Genomic DNA, 19,030 nt, shown 5'->3' on the forward strand with positions numbered 1-19,030 from the left:
TGCTTGCACCACAATGCAGTGCTGAAAGAGGAGGAATCGACATAAAAACGCCTTCCTGGCAACGCCCAAATGCCCTCCTGCCGTGCAAACACTGGCAGCAGCAGCAGCAGCAGCAGCAGTAAGTGCATGCCCACTGCCACCCCTTCTCCTTTCACACCTTGTATCAGCTTTAATCCAGTCCAGTGCTGCCTGCTGAGCAGCACTGACCAACACTGCCTGGGCCCAGGCTTTTATCTCTGAGGCCCCATTATGATGTCAGAAAGCTGGCTCTGGCTCCTGAGGTCTCCACCATGACACGTGCAAAGTTCCGTCTGAACTTTATATAAGACGGTGCGGCTCAGTCAGTCACTCAGTGTTGCCTGAGAGGGCAACACTGCAACAGCCGGCCCCCAGGCTGTCTTTTTTTTGCACAGCTAGTTGCCTCCAGGAGGCCACAAGAGGGAGACAAGGGACTGCAAAATGGAAAATAGGCATCCACCAACTTTACAGACAACTTGTTCTCCTTGCTCCTACAACCTCCATCCTTGCACAGTTTGTTATTCTTCCAGGTAACATAGTAACAAATCCAAATTGCTGCTCTCTTTGTAGGCAAGCAAGGGTTTGTTGCAACTGCAATTCTTACTTCTTCTTGAAATGTAGGGACCACAGTACATTCCATCACATCCATCTAGTGTACACAGGTAGGTCCATTGTGACGGGCGGGCGGGCTGGCTGCTTTAATGGCTGTTTGCTGTTCCCCTACTCCACTCCACTATTTGACTATGGTGCTGCATCAATCAGTGGCTGGCTCAGGTGCAGCTCTTTAACCTACCTAGGAGGGAGGGCGGAGAGAAGACAAGGAAGGTGAATGAGCTGTTCCAATATGAAATGCCGGAAACACAGAAACACAGACGACACAAAACAAGAGGTGGCAATGTATTAATTAATTGCATTTAATAAATTAGCTCATTATCACACATGACTGTACAAATGCATTGTCCAACAGGTGTTGAAATAATGGGATTAAAAGGGGAGATCCCATCCGAAAGACAAAAACAATGGCAACACAAAAAAGCACTTTTGGAATCTGATTTTAGTAAACACATAAGGAAAGGGTGCATCGGTCCTGGAAATACTGCAATACCAGGTCAATGCGTGGAGTGGACAGAGCAAGCTCTATTTCCATCTCCCTGTTCTAAAAATCCATTTAATATATGGTCCCCAGATAGGGGACGTATTCGATATTAAACTGATAAGAACAGATACTACACTTGATCTTAGCCAAAAGGCCGAGAAGCGATAACCCGAACGTGCCGCGCGTTTTGCTTCTTTTGCTTGCACCACAATGCAGTGCTGAAAGAGGAGGAATCGACATAAAAACGCCTTCCTGGCAACGCCCAAATGCCCTCCTGCCGTGCAAACACTGGCAGCAGCAGCAGCAGCAGTAAGTGCATGCCCACTGCCACCCCTTCTCCTTTCACACCTTGTATCAGCTTTAATCCAGTCCAGTGCTGCCTGCTGAGCAGCACTGACCAACACTGCCTGGGCCCAGGCTTTTATCTCTGAGGCCCCATTATGATGTCAGAAAGCTGGCTCTGGCTCCTGAGGTCTCCACTATGACACGTGCAAAGTTCCGTCTGAACTTTATATAAGACGGTGCGGCTCAGTCAGTCACTCAGTGTTGCCTGAGAGGGCAACACTGCAACAGCCGGCCCCCAGGCTGTCTTTTTTTTGCACAGCTAGTTGCCTCCAGGAGGCCACAAGAGGGAGACAAGGGACTGCAAAATGGAAAATAGGCATCCACCAACTTTACAGACAACTTGTTCTCCTTGCTCCTACAACCTCCATCCTTGCACAGTTTGTTATTCTTCCAGGTAACATAGTAACAAATCCAAATTGCTGCTCTCTTTGTAGGCAAGCAAGGGTTTGTTGCAACTGCAATTCTTACTTCTTCTTGAAATGTAGGGACCACAGTACATTCCATCACATCCATCTAGTGTACACAGGTAGGTCCATTGTGACGGGCGGGCGGGCGGGCTGGCTGCTTTAATGGCTGTTTGCTGTTCCCTACTCCACTCCACTATTTGACTATGGTGCTGCATCAATCAGTGGCTGGCTCAGGTGCAGCTCTTTAACCTACCTAGGAGGGAGGGCGGAGAGAAGACAAGGAAGGTGAATGAGCTGTTCCAATGTGAAATGCCGGAAACACAGAAACACAGACGACACAAAACAAGAGGTGGCAATGTATTAATTAATTGCATTTAATAAATTAGCTCATTATCACACATGACTGTACAAATGCATTGTCCAACAGGTGTTGAAATAATGGGATTAAAAGGGGAGATCCCATCCGAAAGACAAAAACAATGGCAAACACAAAAAACACTTTTGGAATCTGATTTTAGTAAACACATAAGGAAAGGGTGCACCGGTCCTGGAAATACTGCAATACCAGGTCAATGCGTGGAGTGGACAGAGCAAGCTCTATTTCCATCTCCCTGTTCTAAAAATCCATTTAATATATGGTCCCCAGATAGGGGACGTATTCGATATTAAACTGATAAGAACAGATACTACACTTGATCTTAGCCAAAAGGCCGAGAAGCGATAACCCGAACGTGCCGCGCGTTTTGCTTCTTTTGCTTGCACCACAATGCAGTGCTGAAAGAGGAGGAATCGACATAAAAACGCCTTCCTGGCAACGCCCAAATGCCCTCCTGCCGTGCAAACACTGGCAGCAGCAGCAGCAGCAGTAAGTGCATGCCCACTGCCACCCCTTCTCCTTTCACACCTTGTATCAGCTTTAATCCAGTCCAGTGCTGCCTGCTGAGCAGCACTGACCAACACTGCCTGGGCCCAGGCTTTTATCTCTGAGGCCCCATTATGATGTCAGAAAGCTGGCTCTGGCTCCTGAGGTCTCCACTATGACACGTGCAAAGTTCCGTCTGAACTTTATATAAGACGGTGCGGCTCAGTCAGTCACTCAGTGTTGCCTGAGAGGGCAACACTGCAACAGCCGGCCCCCAGGCTGTCTTTTTTTTGCACAGCTAGTTGCCTCCAGGAGGCCACAAGAGGGAGACAAGGGACTGCAAAATGGAAAATAGGCATCCACCAACTTTACAGACAACTTGTTCTCCTTGCTCCTACAACCTCCATCCTTGCACAGTTTGTTATTCTTCCAGGTAACATAGTAACAAATCCAAATTGCTGCTCTCTTTGTAGGCAAGCAAGGGTTTGTTGCAACTGCAATTCTTACTTCTTCTTGAAATGTAGGGACCACAGTACATTCCATCACATCCATCTAGTGTACACAGGTAGGTCCATTGTGACGGGCGGGCGGGCGGGCGGGCTGGCTGCTTTAATGGCTGTTTGCTGTTCCCCTACTCCACTCCACTATTTGACTATGGTGCTGCATCAATCAGTGGCTGGCTCAGGTGCAGCTCTTTAACCTACCTAGGAGGGAGGGCGGAGAGAAGACAAGGAAGGTGAATGAGCTGTTCCAATGTGAAATGCCGGAAACACAGAAACACAGACGACACAAAACAAGAGGTGGCAATGTATTAATTAATTGCATTTAATAAATTAGCTCATTATCACACATGACTGTACAAATGCATTGTCCAACAGGTGTTGAAATAATGGGATTAAAAGGGGAGATCCCATCCGAAAGACAAAAACAATGGCAAACACAAAAAGCACTTTTGGAATCTGATTTTAGTAAACACATAAGGAAAGGGTGCACCGGTCCTGGAAATACTGCAATACCAGGTCAATGCGTGGAGTGGACAGAGCAAGCTCTATTTCCATCTCCCTGTTCTAAAAATCCATTTAATATATGGTCCCCAGACAGGGGACGTATCAGATATTAAACTGATAAGAACAGATACTACACTTGATCTTAGCCAAAAGGCCGAGAAGCGATAACCCGAACGTGCCGCGCGTTTTGCTTCTTTTGCTTGCACCACAATGCAGTGCTGAAAGAGGAGGAATCGACATAAAAACGCCTTCCTGGCAACGCCCAAATGCCCTCCTGCCGTGCAAACACTGGCAGGCAGCAGCAGCAGCAGCAGCAGTAAGTGCATGCCCACTGCCACCCCTTCTCCTTTCACACCTTGTATCAGCTTTAATCCAGTCCAGTGCTGCCTGCTGAGCAGCACTGACCAACACTGCCTGGGCCCAGGCTTTTATCTCTGAGGCCCCATTATGATGTCAGAAAGCTGGCTCTGGCTCCTGAGGGTCTCCACCATGACACGTGCAAAGTTCCGTCTGAACTTTATATAAGACGGTGCGGCTCAGTCAGTCACTCAGTGTTGCCTGAGAGGGCAACACTGCAACAGCCGGCCCCCAGGCTGTCTTTTTTTTGCACAGCTAGTTGCCTCCAGGAGGCCACAAGAGGGAGACAAGGGACTGCAAAATGGAAAATAGGCATCCACCAACTTTACAGACAACTTGTTCTCCTTGCTCCTACAACCTCCATCCTTGCACAGTTTGTTATTCTTCCAGGTAACATAGTAACAAATCCAAATTGCTGCTCTCTTTGTAGGCAAGCAAGGGTTTGTTGCAACTGCAATTCTTACTTCTTCTTGAAATGTAGGGACCACAGTACATTCCATCACATCCATCTAGTGTACACAGGTAGGTCCATTGTGACGGGCGGGCGGGCGGGCTGGCTGCTTTAATGGCTGTTTGCTGTTCCCCTACTCCACTCCACTATTTGACTATGGTGCTGCATCAATCAGTGGCTGGCTCAGGTGCAGCTCTTTAACCTACCTAGGAGGGAGGGCGGAGAGAAGACAAGGAAGGTGAATGAGCTGTTCCAATGTGAAATGCCGGAAACACAGAAACACAGACGACACAAAACAAGAGGTGGCAATGTATTAATTAATTGCATTTAATAAATTAGCTCATTATCACACATGACTGTACAAATGCATTGTCCAACAGGTGTTGAAATAATGGGATTAAAAGGGGAGATCCCATCCGAAAGACAAAAACAATGGCAAACACAAAAAGCACTTTTGGAATCTGATTTTAGTAAACACATAAGGAAAGGGTGCACCGGTCCTGGAAATACTGCAATACCAGGTCAATGCGTGGAGTGGACAGAGCAAGCTCTATTTCCATCTCCCTGTTCTAAAAATCCATTTAATATATGGTCCCCAGATAGGGGACGTATTCGATATTAAACTGATAAGAACAGATACTACACTTGATCTTAGCCAAAAGGCCGAGAAGCGATAACCCGAACGTGCCGCGCGTTTTGCTTCTTTTGCTTGCACCACAATGCAGTGCTGAAAGAGGAGGAATCGACATAAAAACGCCTTCCTGGCAACGCCCAAATGCCCTCCTGCCATGCAAACACTGGCAGCAGCAGCAGCAGCAGTAAGTGCATGCCCACTGCCACCCCTTCTCCTTTCACACCTTGTATCAGCTTTAATCCAGTCCAGTGCTGCCTGCTGAGCAGCACTGACCAACACTGCCTGGGCCCAGGCTTTTATCTCTGAGGCCCCATTATGATGTCAGAAAGCTGGCTCTGGCTCCTGAGGTCTCCACTATGACACGTGCAAAGTTCCGTCTGAACTTTATATAAGACGGTGCGGCTCAGTCAGTCACTCAGTGTTGCCTGAGAGGGCAACACTGCAACAGCCGGCCCCCAGGCTGTCTTTTTTTTGCACAGCTAGTTGCCTCCAGGAGGCCACAAGAGGGAGACAAGGGACTGCAAAATGGAAAATAGGCATCCACCAACTTTACAGACAACTTGTTCTCCTTGCTCCTACAACCTCCATCCTTGCACAGTTTGTTATTCTTCCAGGTAACATAGTAACAAATCCAAATTGCTGCTCTCTTTGTAGGCAAGCAAGGGTTTGTTGCAACTGCAATTCTTACTTCTTCTTGAAATGTAGGGACCACAGTACATTCCATCACATCCATCTAGTGTACACAGGTAGGTCCATTGTGACGGGCGGGCGGGCGGGCGGGCTGGCTGCTTTAATGGCTGTTTGCTGTTCCCCTACTCCACTCCACTATTTGACTATGGTGCTGCATCAATCAGTGGCTGGCTCAGGTGCAGCTCTTTAACCTACCTAGGAGGGAGGGCGGAGAGAAGACAAGGAAGGTGAATGAGCTGTTCCAATGTGAAATGCCGGAAACACAGAAACACAGACGACACAAAACAAGAGGTGGCAATGTATTCATTAATTGCATTTAATAAATTAGCTCATTATCACACATGACTGTACAAATGCATTGTCCAACAGGTGTTGAAATAATGGGATTAAAAGGGGAGATCCCATCCGAAAGACAAAAACAATGGCAAACACAAAAAGCACTTTTGGAATCTGATTTTAGTAAACACATAAGGAAAGGGTGCACCGGTCCTGGAAATACTGCAATACCAGGTCAATGCGTGGAGTGGACAGAGCAAGCTCTATTTCCATCTCCCTGTTCTAAAAATCCATTTAATATATGGTCCCCAGATAGGGGACGTATCAGATATTAAACTGATAAGAACAGATACTACACTTGATCTTAGCCAAAAGGCCGAGAAGCGATAACCCAAACGTGCCGCGCGTTGACCGAGCCTGCCCAATACTGCTGTTCACCCCTTGCAGCGATTCAGCCTACTCCTAGGCAATTCCATGGGGCCCTGCAGGCTCACACACACTCACAGCTACGCGGGAGGTGAATAAAGGCCGGAGAGGAAGCAACGCCCAAATGCCTTCCTGCCGTGCAAACACTGGCAGCAGCAGCAGCAGCAGCAGCAGCAGCAGCAGCAGCAGCAGCAGCAGCAGTAAGTGCATGCCCACTGCCACCCCTTCTCCTTTCACACCTTGTATCAGCTTTAATCCAGTCCAGTGCTGCCTGCTGAGCAGCACTGACCAACACTGCCTGGGCCCAGGCTTTTATCTCTGAGGCCCCATTATGATGTCAGAAAGCTGGCTCTGGCTCCTGAGGTCTCCACTATGACACGTGCAAAGTTCCGTCTGAACTTTATATAAGACGGTGCGGCTCAGTCAGTCACTCAGTGTTGCCTGAGAGGGCAACACTGCAACAGCCGGCCCCCAGGCTGTCTTTTTTTTGCACAGCTAGTTGCCTCCAGGAGGCCACAAGAGGGAGACAAGGGACTGCAAAATGGAAAATAGGCATCCACCAACTTTACAGACAACTTGTTCTCCTTGCTCCTACAACCTCCATCCTTGCACAGTTTGTTATTCTTCCAGGTAACATAGTAACAAATCCAAATTGCTGCTCTCTTTGTAGGCAAGCAAGGGTTTGTTGCAACTGCAATTCTTACTTCTTCTTGAAATGTAGGGACCACAGTACATTCCATCACATCCATCTAGTGTACACAGGTAGGTCCATTGTGACGGGCGGGCGGGCGGGCTGGCTGCTTTAATGGCTGTTTGCTGTTCCCCTACTCCACTCCACTATTTGACTATGGTGCTGTATCAATCAGTGGCTGGCTCAGGTGCAGCTCTTTAACCTACCTAGGAGGGAGGGCGGAGAGAAGACAAGGAAGGTGAATGAGCTGTTCCAATGTGAAATGCCGGAAACACAGAAACACAGACGACACAAAACAAGAGGTGGCAATGTATTAATTAATTGCATTTAATAAATTAGCTCATTATCACACATGACTGTACAAATGCATTGTCCAACAGGTGTTGAAATAATGGGATTAAAAGGGGAGATCCCATCCGAAAGACAAAAACAATGGCAAACACAAAAAGCACTTTTGGAATCTGATTTTAGTAAACACATAAGGAAAGGGTGCACCGGTCCTGGAAATACTGCAATACCAGGTCAATGCGTGGAGTGGACAGAGCAAGCTCTATTTCCATCTCCCTGTTCTAAAAATCCATTTAATATATGGTCCCCAGATAGGGGACGTATCAGATATTAAACTGATAAGAACAGATACTACACTTGATCTTAGCCAAAAGGCCGAGAAGCGATAACCCGAACGTGCCGCGCATTTTGCTTCTTTTGCTTGCACCACAATGCAGTGCTGAAAGAGGAGGAATCGACATAAAAACGCCTTCCTGGCAACGCCCAAATGCCCTCCTGCCGTGCAAACACTGGCAGCAGCAGCAGTAAGTGCATGCCCACTGCCACCCCTTCTCCTTTCACACCTTGTATCAGCTTTAATCCAGTCCAGTGCTGCCTGCTGAGCAGCACTGACCAACACTGCCTGGGCCCAGGCTTTTATCTCTGAGGCCCCATTATGATGTCAGAAAGCTGGCTCTGGCTCCTGAGGTCTCCACTATGACACGTGCAAAGTTCCGTCTGAACTTTATATAAGACGGTGCGGCTCAGTCAGTCACTCAGTGTTGCCTGAGAGGGCAACACTGCAACAGCCGGCCCCCAGGCTGTCTTTTTTTTGCACAGCTAGTTGCCTCCAGGAGGCCACAAGAGGGAGACAAGGGACTGCAAAATGGAAAATAGGCATCCACCAACTTTACAGACAACTTGTTCTCCTTGCTCCTACAACCTCCATCCTTGCACAGTTTGTTATTCTTCCAGGTAACATAGTAACAAATCCAAATTGCTGCTCTCTTTGTAGGCAAGCAAGGGTTTGTTGCAACTGCAATTCTTACTTCTTCTTGAAATGTAGGGACCACAGTACATTCCATCACATCCATCTAGTGTACACAGGTAGGTCCATTGTGACGGGCGGGCGGGCGGGCGGGCTGGCTGCTTTAATGGCTGTTTGCTGTTCCCCTACTCCACTCCACTATTTGACTATGGTGCTGCATCAATCAGTGGCTGGCTCAGGTGCAGCTCTTTAACCTACCTAGGAGGGAGGGCGGAGAGAAGACAAGGAAGGTGAATGAGCTGTTCCAATGTGAAATGCCGGAAACACAGAAACACAGACGACACAAAACAAGAGGTGGCAATGTATTAATTAATTGCATTTAATAAATTAGCTCATTATCACACATGACTGTACAAATGCATTGTCCAACAGGTGTTGAAATAATGGGATTAAAAGGGGAGATCCCATCCGAAAGACAAAAACAATGGCAAACACAAAAAGCACTTTTGGAATCTGATTTTAGTAAACACATAAGGAAAGGGTGCATCGGTCCTGGAAATACTGCAATACCAGGTCAATGCGTGGAGTGGACAGAGCAAACTCTATTTCCATCTCCCTGTTCTAAAAATCCATTTAATATATGGTCCCCAGATAGGGGACGTATCAGATATTAAACTGATAAGAACAGATACTACACTTGATCTTAGCCAAAAGGCCGAGAAGCGATAACCCGAACGTGCCGCGCGTTTTGCTTCTTTTGCTTGCACCACAATGCAGTGCTGAAAGAGGAGGAATCGACATAAAAACGCCTTCCTGGCAACGCCCAAATGCCCTCCTGCCGTGCAAACACTGGCAGCAGCAGCAGCAGTAAGTGCATGCCCACTGCCACCCCTTCTCCTTTCACACCTTGTATCAGCTTTAATCCAGTCCAGTGCTGCCTGCTGAGCAGCACTGACCAACACTGCCTGGGCCCAGGCTTTTATCTCTGAGGCCCCATTATGATGTCAGAAAGCTGGCTCTGGCTCCTGAGGTCTCCACTATGACACGTGCAAAGTTCCGTCTGAACTTTATATAAGACGGTGCGGCTCAGTCAGTCACTCAGTGTTGCCTGAGAGGGCAACACTGCAACAGCCGGCCCCCAGGCTGTCTTTTTTTTGCACAGCTAGTTGCCTCCAGGAGGCCACAAGAGGGAGACAAGGGACTGCAAAATGGAAAATAGGCATCCACCAACTTTACAGACAACTTGTTCTCCTTGCTCCTACAACCTCCATCCTTGCACAGTTTGTTATTCTTCCAGGTAACATAGTAACAAATCCAAATTGCTGCTCTCTTTGTAGGCAAGCAAGGGTTTGTTGCAACTGCAATTCTTACTTCTTCTTGAAATGTAGGGACCACAGTACATTCCATCACATCCATCTAGTGTACACAGGTAGGTCCATTGTGACGGGCGGGCGGGCTGGCTGCTTTAATGGCTGTTTGCTGTTCCCCTACTCCACTCCACTATTTGACTATGGTGCTGCATCAATCAGTGGCTGGCTCAGGTGCAGCTCTTTAACCTACCTAGGAGGGAGGGCGGAGAGAAGACAAGGAAGGTGAATGAGCTGTTCCAATGTGAAATGCCGGAAACACAGAAACACAGACGACACAAAACAAGAGGTGGCAATGTATTAATTAATTGCATTTAATAAATTAGCTCATTATCACACATGACTGTACAAATGCATTGTCCAACAGGTGTTGAAATAATGGGATTAAAAGGGGAGATCCCATCCGAAAGACAAAAACAATGGCAAACACAAAAAGCACTTTTGGAATCTGATTTTAGTAAACACATAAGGAAAGGGTGCACCGGTCCTGGAAATACTGCAATACCAGGTCAATGCGTGGAGTGGACAGAGCAAGCTCTATTTCCATCTCCCTGTTCTAAAAATCCATTTAATATATGGTCCCCAGATAGGGGACGTATCAGATATTAAACTGATAAGAACAGATACTACACTTGATCTTAGCCAAAAGGCCGAGAAGCGATAACCCGAACGTGCCGCGCGTTGACCGAGCCTGCCCAATACTGCTGTTCACCCCTTGCAGCGATTCAGCCTACTCCTAGGCAATTCCATGGGGCCCTGCAGGCTCACACACACTCACAGCTACGCGGGAGGTGAATAAAGGCCGGAGAGGAAGCAACGCCCAAATGCCCTCCTGCCGTGCAAACACTGGCAGCAGCAGCAGCAGCAGCAGCAGCAGTAAGTGCATGCCCACTGCCACCCCTTCTCCTTTCACACCTTGTATCAGCTTTAATCCAGTCCAGTGCTGCCTGCTGAGCAGCACTGACCAACACTGCCTGGGCCCAGGCTTTTATCTCTGAGGCCCCATTATGATGTCAGAAAGCTGGCTCTGGCTCCTGAGGTCTCCACTATGACACGTGCAAAGTTCCGTCTGAACTTTATATAAGACGGTGCGGCTCAGTCAGTCACTCAGTGTTGCCTGAGAGGGCAACACTGCAACAGCCGGCCCCCAGGCTGTCTTTTTTTTGCACAGCTAGTTGCCTCCAGGAGGCCACAAGAGGGAGACAAGGGACTGCAAAATGGAAAATAGGCATCCACCAACTTTACAGACAACTTGTTCTCCTTGCTCCTACAACCTCCATCCTTGCACAGTTTGTTATTCTTCCAGGTAACATAGTAACAAATCCAAATTGCTGCTCTCTTTGTAGGCAAGCAAGGGTTTGTTGCAACTGCAATTCTTACTTCTTCTTGAAATGTAGGGACCACAGTACATTCCATCACATCCATCTAGTGTACACAGGTAGGTCCATTGTGACGGGCGGGCGGGCGGGCTGGCTGCTTTAATGGCTGTTTGCTGTTCCCCTACTCCACTCCACTATTTGACTATGGTGCTGTATCAATCAGTGGCTGGCTCAGGTGCAGCTCTTTAACCTACCTAGGAGGGAGGGCGGAGAGAAGACAAGGAAGGTGAATGAGCTGTTCCAATGTGAAATGCCGGAAACACAGAAACACAGACGACACAAAACAAGAGGTGGCAATGTATTAATTAATTGCATTTAATAAATTAGCTCATTATCACACATGACTGTACAAATGCATTGTCCAACAGGTGTTGAAATAATGGGATTAAAAGGGGAGATCCCATCCGAAAGACAAAAACAATGGCAAACACAAAAAGCACTTTTGGAATCTGATTTTAGTAAACACATAAGGAAAGGGTGCATTGGTCCTGGAAATACTGCAATACCAGGTCAATGCGTGGAGTGGACAGAGCAAGCTCTATTTCCATCTCCCTGTTCTAAAAATCCATTTAATATATGGTCCCCAGATAGGGGACGTATCAGATATTAAACTGATAAGAACAGATACTACACTTGATCTTAGCCAAAAGGCCGAGAAGCGATAACCCGAACGTGCCGCGCATTTTGCTTCTTTTGCTTGCACCACAATGCAGTGCTGAAAGAGGAGGAATCGACATAAAAACGCCTTCCTGGCAACGCCCAAATGCCCTCCTGCCGTGCAAACACTGGCAGCAGCAGCAGCAGCAGCAGCAGCAGCAGTAAGTGCATGCCCACTGCCACCCCTTCTCCTTTCACACCTTGTATCAGCTTTAATCCAGTCCAGTGCTGCCTGCTGAGCAGCACTGACCAACACTGCCTGGGCCCAGGCTTTTATCTCTGAGGCCCCATTATGATGTCAGAAAGCTGGCTCTGGCTCCTGAGGTCTCCACTATGACACGTGCAAAGTTCCGTCTGAACTTTATATAAGACGGTGCGGCTCAGTCAGTCACTCAGTGTTGCCTGAGAGGGCAACACTGCAACAGCCGGCCCCCAGGCTGTCTTTTTTTTGCACAGCTAGTTGCCTCCAGGAGGCCACAAGAGGGAGACAAGGGACTGCAAAATGGAAAATAGGCATCCACCAACTTTACAGACAACTTGTTCTCCTTACTCCTACAACCTCCATCCTTGCACAGTTTGTTATTCTTCCAGGTAACATAGTAACAAATCCAAATTGCTGCTCTCTTTGTAGGCAAGCAAGGGTTTGTTGCAACTGCAATTCTTACTTCTTCTTGAAATGTAGGGACCACAGTACATTCCATCACATCCATCTAGTGTACACAGGTAGGTCCATTGTGACGGGCGGGCGGGCGGGCTGGCTGCTTTAATGGCTGTTTGCTGTTCCCCTACTCCACTCCACTATTTGACTATGGTGCTGCATCAATCAGTGGCTGGCTCAGGTGCAGCTCTTTAACCTACCTAGGAGGGAGGGCGGAGAGAAGACAAGGAAGGTGAATGAGCTGTTCCAATGTGAAATGCCGGAAACACAGAAACACAGACGACACAAAACAAGAGGTGGCAATGTATTAATTAATTGCATTTAATAAATTAGCTCGTTATCACACATGACTGTACAAATGCATTGTCCAACAGGTGTTGAAATAATGGGATTAAAAGGGGAGATCCCATCCGAAAGACAAAAACAATGGCAAACACAAAAAGCACTTTTGGAATCTGACTTTAGTAAACACATAAGGAAAGGGTGCACCGGTCCTGGAAATACTGCAATACCAGGTCAATGCGTGGAGTGGACAGAGCAAGCTCTATTTCCATCTCCCTGTTCTAAAAATCCATTTAATATATGGTCCCCAGATAGGGGACATATCAGATATTAAACTGATAAGAACAGATACTACACTTGATCTTAGCCAAAAGGCCGAGAAGCGATAACCCGAACGTGCCGCGCGTTGACCGAGCCTACCCAATACTGCTGTTCACCCCTTGCAGCGATTCAGCCTACTCCTAGGCAATTCCATGGGGCCCTGCAGGCTCACACACACTCACAGCTACTAAGCGGGAGGTGAATAAAGGCCGGAGAGGAAGCAAGACAGGATTTGCTTCTTTTGCTTGCACCACAATGCAGTGCTGAAAGAGGAGGAATCGACATAAAAACGCCTTCCTGGCAACGCCCAAATGCCCTCCTGCCGTGCAAACACTGGCAGCAGCAGCAGCAGCAGTAAGTGCATGCCCACTGCCACCCCTTCTCCTTTCACACCTTGTATCAGCTTTAATCCAGTCCAGTGCTGCCTGCTGAGCAGCACTGACCAACACTGCCTGGGCCCAGGCTTTTATCTCTGAGGCCCCATTATGATGTCAGAAAGCTGGCTCTGGCTCCTGAGGTCTCCACTATGACACGTGCAAAGTTCCGTCTGAACTTTATATAAGACGGTGCGGCTCAGTCAGTCACTCAGTGTTGCCTGAGAGGGCAACACTGCAACAGCCGGCCCCCAGGCTGTCTTTTTTTTGCACAGCTAGTTGCCTCCAGGAGGCCACAAGAGGGAGACAAGGGACTGCAAAATGGAAAATAGGCATCCACCAACTTTACAGACAACTTGTTCTCCTTACTCCTACAACCTCCATCCTTGCACAGTTTGTTATTCTTCCAGGTAACATAGTAACAAATCCAAATTGCTGCTCTCTTTGTAGGCAAGCAAGGGTTTGTTGCAACTGCAATTCTTACTTCTTCTTGAAATGTAGGGACCACAGTACATTCCATCACATCCATCTAGTGTACACAGGTAGGTCCATTGTGACGGGCGGGCGGGCGGGCGGGCGGGCTGGCTGCTTTAATGGCTGTTTGCTGTTCCCCTACTCCACTCCACTATTTGACTATGGTGCTGCATCAATCAGTGGCTGGCTCAGGTGCAGCTCTTTAACCTACCTAGGAGGGAGGGCGGAGAGAAGACAAGGAAGGTGAATGAGCTGTTCCAATGTGAAATGCCGGAAACACAGAAACACAGACGACACAAAACAAGAGGTGGCAATGTATTAATTAATTGCATTTAATAAATTAGCTCATTATCACACATGACTGTACAAATGCATTGTCCAACAGGTGTTGAAATAATGGGATTAAAAGGGGAGATCCCATCCGAAAGACAAAAACAATGGCAAACACAAAAAGCACTTTTGGAATCTGATTTTAGTAAACACATAAGGAAAGGGTGCACCGGTCCTGGAAATACTGCAATACCAGGTCAATGCGTGGAGTGGACAGAGCAAGCTCTATTTCCATCTCCCTGTTCTAAAAATCCATTTAATATATGGTCCCCAGATAGGGGACGTATCAGATATTAAACTGATAAGAACAGATACTACACTTGATCTTAGCCAAAAGGCCGAGAAGCGATAACCCGAACGTGCCGCGCGTTGACCGAGCCTGCCCAATACTGCTGTTCACCCCTTGCAGCGATTCAGCCTACTCCTAGGCAATTCCATGGGGCCCTGCAGGCTCACACACACTCACAGCTACTAAGCGGGAGGTGAATAAAGGCCGGAGAGGAAGCAAGACAGGATTTGCTTCTTTTGCTTGCACCACAATGCAGTGCTGAAAGAGGAGGAATCGACATAAAAACGCCTTCCTGGCAACGCCCAAATGCCCTCCTGCCGTGCAAACACTGGCAGCAGCAGCAGCAGCAGCAGCAGCAGTAAGTGCATGCCCACTGCCACCCCTTCTCCTTTCACACCTTGTATCAGCTTTAATCCAGTCCAGTGCTGCCTGCTGAGCAGCACTGACCAACACTGCCTGGGCCCAGGCTTTTATCTCTGAGGCCCCATTATGATGTCAGAAAGCTGGCTCTGGCTCCTGAGGTCTCCACTATGACACGTGCAAAGTTCCGTCTGAACTTTATATAAGACGGTGCGGCTCAGTCAGTCACTCAGTGTTGCCTGAGAGGGCAACACTGCAACAGCCGGCCCCCAGGCTGTCTTTTTCTTGCACAGCTAGTTGCCTCCAGGAGGCCACAAGAGGGAGACAAGGGACTGCAAAATGGAAAATAGGCATCCACCAACTTTACAGACAACTTGTTCTCCTTGCTCCTACAACCTCCATCCTTGCACAGTTTGTTATTCTTCCAGGTAACATAGTAACAAATCCAAATTGCTGCTCTCTTTGTAGGCAAGCAAGGGTTTGTTGCAACTGCAATTCTTACTTCTTCTTGAAATGTAGGGACCACGGTACATTCCATCACATCCATCTAGTGTACACAGGTAGGTCCATTGTGACGGGCGGGCGGGCGGGCGGGCTGGCTGCTTTAATGGCTGTTTGCTGTTCCCCTACTCCACTCCACTATTTGACTATGGTGCTGCATCAATCAGTGGCTGGCTCAGGTGCAGCTCTTTAACCTACCTAGGAGGGAGGGCGGAGAGAAGACAAGGAAGGTGAATGAGCTGTTCCAATGTGAAATGCCGGAAACACAGAAACACAGACGACACAAAACAAGAGGTGGCAATGTATTAATTAATTGCATTTAATAAATTAGCTCATTATCACACATGACTGTACAAATGCATTGTCCAACAGGTGTTGAAATAATGGGATTAAAAGGGGAGATCCCATCCGAAAGACAAAAACAATGGCAAACACAAAAAGCACTTTTGGAATCTGATTTTAGTAAACACATAAGGAAAGGGTGCACCGGTCCTGGAAATACTGCAATACCAGGTCAATGCGTGGAGTGGACAGAGCAAGCTCTATTTCCATCTCCCTGTTCTAAAAATCCATTTAATATATGGTCCCCAGATAGGGGACGTATCAGATATTAAACTGATAAGAACAGATACTACACTTGATCTTAGCCAAAAGGCCGAGAAGCGATAACCCGAACGTGCCGCGCGTTTTGCTTCTTTTGCTTGCACCACAATGCAGTGCTGAAAGAGGAGGAATCGACATAAAAACGCCTTCCTGGCAACGCCCAAATGCCCTCCTGCCGTGCAAACACTGGCAGCAGCAGCAGCAGCAGCAGCAGCAGCAGCAGTAAGTGCATGCCCACTGCCACCCCTTCTCCTTTCACACCTTGTATCAGCTTTAATCCAGTCCAGTGCTGCCTGCTGAGCAGCACTGACCAACACTGCCTGGGCCCAGGCTTTTATCTCTGAGGCCCCATTATGATGTCAGAAAGCTGGCTCTGGCTCCTGAGGTCTCCACTATGACACGTGCAAAGTTCCGTCTGAACTTTATATAAGACGGTGCGGCTCAGTCAGTCACTCAGTGTTGCCTGAGAGGGCAACACTGCAACAGCCGGCCCCCAGGCTGTCTTTTTCTTGCACAGCTAGTTGCCTCCAGGAGGCCACAAGAGGGAGACAAGGGACTGCAAAATGGAAAATAGGCATCCACCAACTTTACAGACAACTTGTTCTCCTTGCTCCTACAACCTCCATCCTTGCACAGTTTGTTATTCTTCCAGGTAACATAGTAACAAATCCAAATTGCTGCTCTCTTTGTAGGCAAGCAAGGGTTTGTTGCAACTGCAATTCTTACTTCTTCTTGAAATGTAGGGACCACAGTACATTCCATCACATCCATCTAGTGTACACAGGTAGGTCCATTGTGACGGGCGGGCGGGCGGGCGGGCGGGCTGGCTGCTTTAATGGCTGTTTGCTGTTCCCCTACTCCACTCCACTATTTGACTATGGTGCTGCATCAATCAGTGGCTGGCTCAGGTGCAGCTCTTTAACCTACCTAGGAGGGAGGGCGGAGAGAAGACAAGGAAGGTGAATGAGCTGTTCCAATGTGAAATGCCGGAAACACAGAAACACAGACGACACAAAACAAGAGGTGGCAATGTATTAATTAATTGCATTTAATAAATTAGCTCATTATCACACATGACTGTACAAATGCATTGTCCAACAGGTGTTGAAATAATGGGATTAAAAGGGGAGATCCCATCCGAAAGACAAAAACAATGGCAAACACAAAAAGCACTTTTGGAATCTGATTTTAGTAAACACATAAGGAAAGGGTGCACCGGTCCTGGAAATACTGCAATACCAGGTCAATGCGTGGAGTGGACAGAGCAAGCTCTATTTCCATCTCCCTGTTCTAAAAATCCATTTAATATATGGTCCCCAGATAGGGGACGTATCAGATATTAAACTGATAAGAACAGATACTACACTTGATCTTAGCCAAAAGGCCGAGAAGCGATAACCCGAACGTGCCGCGCGTTTTGCTTCTTTTGCTTGCACCACAATGCAGTGCTGAAAGAGGAGGAATCGACATAAAAACGCCTTCCTGGCAACGCCCAAATGCCCTCCTGCCGTGCAAACACTGGCAGCAGCAGCAGCAGCAGCAGCAGCAGCAGTAAGTGCATGCCCACTGCCACCCCTTCTCCTTTCACACCTTGTATCAGCTTTAATCCAGTCCAGTGCTGCCTGCTGAGCAGCACTGACCAACACTGCCTGGGCCCAGGCTTTTATCTCTGAGGCCCCATTATGATGTCAGAAAGCTGGCTCTGGCTCCTGAGGTCTCCACTATGACACGTGCAAAGTTCCGTCTGAACTTTATATAAGACGGTGCGGCTCAGTCAGTCACTCAGTGTTGCCTGAGAGGGCAACACTGCAACAGCCGGCCCCCAGGCTGTCTTTTTTTTGCACAGCTAGTTGCCTCCAGGAGGCCACAAGAGGGAGACAAGGGACTGCAAAATGGAAAATAGGCATCCACCAACTTTACAGACAACTTGTTCTCCTTGCTCCTACAACCTCCATCCTTTCACAGTTTGTTATTCTTCCAGGTAACATAGTAACAAATCCAAATTGCTGCTCTCTTTGTAGGCAAGCAAGGGTTTGTTGCAACTGCAATTCTTACTTCTTCTTGAAATGTAGGGACCACAGTACATTCCATCACATCCATCTAGTGTACACAGGTAGGTCCATTGTGACGGGCGGGCGGGCGGGCGGGCTGGCTGCTTTAATGGCTGTTTGCTGTTCCCCTACTCCACTCCACTATTTGACTATGGTGCTGCATCAATCAGTGGCTGGCTCAGGTGCAGCTCTTTAACCTACCTAGGAGGGAGGGCGGAGAGAAGACAAGGAAGGTGAATGAGCTGTTCCAATGTGAAATGCCGGAAACACAGAAACACAGACGACACAAAACAAGAGGTGGCAATGTATTAATTAATTGCATTTAATAAATTAGCTCATTATCACACATGACTGTACAAATGCATTGTCCAACAGGTGTTGAAATAATGGGATTAAAAGGGGAGATCCCATCCGAAAGACAAAAACAATGGCAAACACAAAAAGCACTTTTGGAATCTGATTTTAGTAAACACATAAGGAAAGGGTGCACCGGTCCTGGAAATACTGCAATACCAGGTCAATGCGTGGAGTGGACAGAGCAAGCTCTATTTCCATCTCCCTGTTCTAAAAATCCATTTAATATATGGTCCCCAGATAGGGGACGTATCAGATATTAAACTGATAAGAACAGATACTACACTTGATCTTAGCCAAAAGGCCGAGAAGCGATAACCCGAACGTGCCGCGCGTTTTGCTTCTTTTGCTTGCACCACAATGCAGTGCTGAAAGAGGAGGAATCGACATAAAAACGCCTTCCTGGCAACGCCCAAATGCCCTCCTGCCGTGCAAACACTGGCAGCAGCAGCAGCAGCAGCAGCAGTAAGTGCATGCCCACTGCCACCCCTTCTCCTTTCACACCTTGTATCAGC

The 19,030-nt window shown here is 47.9% G+C and overlaps 14 non-coding genes across 14 annotated transcripts; all 14 read right to left on the reverse strand.

Moving 5' to 3' along the window:
- Nucleotides 1–1,089: 1,089 nt before the first annotated feature.
- On the reverse strand, nucleotides 1,090–1,280 carry LOC142677554 (U2 spliceosomal RNA). The gene has a single exon (XR_012852563.1). It is a non-coding gene; the product is annotated as a U2 spliceosomal RNA (small nuclear RNA).
- A 1,117-nt stretch (nucleotides 1,281–2,397) lies between these two features.
- On the reverse strand, nucleotides 2,398–2,588 carry LOC142677541 (U2 spliceosomal RNA). Its single transcript, XR_012852551.1, has one exon. It is a non-coding gene; the product is annotated as a U2 spliceosomal RNA (small nuclear RNA).
- Nucleotides 2,589–3,710: 1,122 nt separating this feature from the next.
- Nucleotides 3,711–3,901, reverse strand: LOC142677432 (U2 spliceosomal RNA). Its single transcript, XR_012852452.1, has one exon. It is a non-coding gene; the product is annotated as a U2 spliceosomal RNA (small nuclear RNA).
- Nucleotides 3,902–5,027: 1,126 nt separating this feature from the next.
- Nucleotides 5,028–5,218, reverse strand: LOC142677542 (U2 spliceosomal RNA). Its single transcript, XR_012852552.1, has one exon. It is a non-coding gene; the product is annotated as a U2 spliceosomal RNA (small nuclear RNA).
- A 1,122-nt stretch (nucleotides 5,219–6,340) lies between these two features.
- On the reverse strand, nucleotides 6,341–6,531 carry LOC142677299 (U2 spliceosomal RNA). The gene has a single exon (XR_012852332.1). It is a non-coding gene; the product is annotated as a U2 spliceosomal RNA (small nuclear RNA).
- Nucleotides 6,532–7,744: 1,213 nt separating this feature from the next.
- On the reverse strand, nucleotides 7,745–7,935 carry LOC142677301 (U2 spliceosomal RNA). Its single transcript, XR_012852334.1, has one exon. It is a non-coding gene; the product is annotated as a U2 spliceosomal RNA (small nuclear RNA).
- Nucleotides 7,936–9,051: 1,116 nt separating this feature from the next.
- On the reverse strand, nucleotides 9,052–9,242 carry LOC142677474 (U2 spliceosomal RNA). Its single transcript, XR_012852490.1, has one exon. It is a non-coding gene; the product is annotated as a U2 spliceosomal RNA (small nuclear RNA).
- Nucleotides 9,243–10,353: 1,111 nt separating this feature from the next.
- LOC142677302 (U2 spliceosomal RNA) lies at nucleotides 10,354–10,544 on the reverse strand. The gene has a single exon (XR_012852335.1). It is a non-coding gene; the product is annotated as a U2 spliceosomal RNA (small nuclear RNA).
- A 1,189-nt stretch (nucleotides 10,545–11,733) lies between these two features.
- Nucleotides 11,734–11,924, reverse strand: LOC142677079 (U2 spliceosomal RNA). Its single transcript, XR_012852134.1, has one exon. It is a non-coding gene; the product is annotated as a U2 spliceosomal RNA (small nuclear RNA).
- A 1,130-nt stretch (nucleotides 11,925–13,054) lies between these two features.
- On the reverse strand, nucleotides 13,055–13,245 carry LOC142677153 (U2 spliceosomal RNA). Its single transcript, XR_012852200.1, has one exon. It is a non-coding gene; the product is annotated as a U2 spliceosomal RNA (small nuclear RNA).
- A 1,271-nt stretch (nucleotides 13,246–14,516) lies between these two features.
- Nucleotides 14,517–14,707, reverse strand: LOC142677303 (U2 spliceosomal RNA). Its single transcript, XR_012852336.1, has one exon. It is a non-coding gene; the product is annotated as a U2 spliceosomal RNA (small nuclear RNA).
- Nucleotides 14,708–15,983: 1,276 nt separating this feature from the next.
- On the reverse strand, nucleotides 15,984–16,174 carry LOC142677305 (U2 spliceosomal RNA). Its single transcript, XR_012852337.1, has one exon. It is a non-coding gene; the product is annotated as a U2 spliceosomal RNA (small nuclear RNA).
- A 1,141-nt stretch (nucleotides 16,175–17,315) lies between these two features.
- Nucleotides 17,316–17,506, reverse strand: LOC142677306 (U2 spliceosomal RNA). The gene has a single exon (XR_012852338.1). It is a non-coding gene; the product is annotated as a U2 spliceosomal RNA (small nuclear RNA).
- Nucleotides 17,507–18,640: 1,134 nt separating this feature from the next.
- On the reverse strand, nucleotides 18,641–18,831 carry LOC142677307 (U2 spliceosomal RNA). Its single transcript, XR_012852339.1, has one exon. It is a non-coding gene; the product is annotated as a U2 spliceosomal RNA (small nuclear RNA).
- Nucleotides 18,832–19,030: the final 199 nt, after the last annotated feature.

This window comes from Rhinoderma darwinii (assembly GCF_050947455.1).
Source record: "Rhinoderma darwinii isolate aRhiDar2 chromosome 2 unlocalized genomic scaffold, aRhiDar2.hap1 SUPER_2_unloc_31, whole genome shotgun sequence".
Classification (NCBI taxonomy): Eukaryota; Metazoa; Chordata; class Amphibia; order Anura; family Rhinodermatidae; genus Rhinoderma; species Rhinoderma darwinii.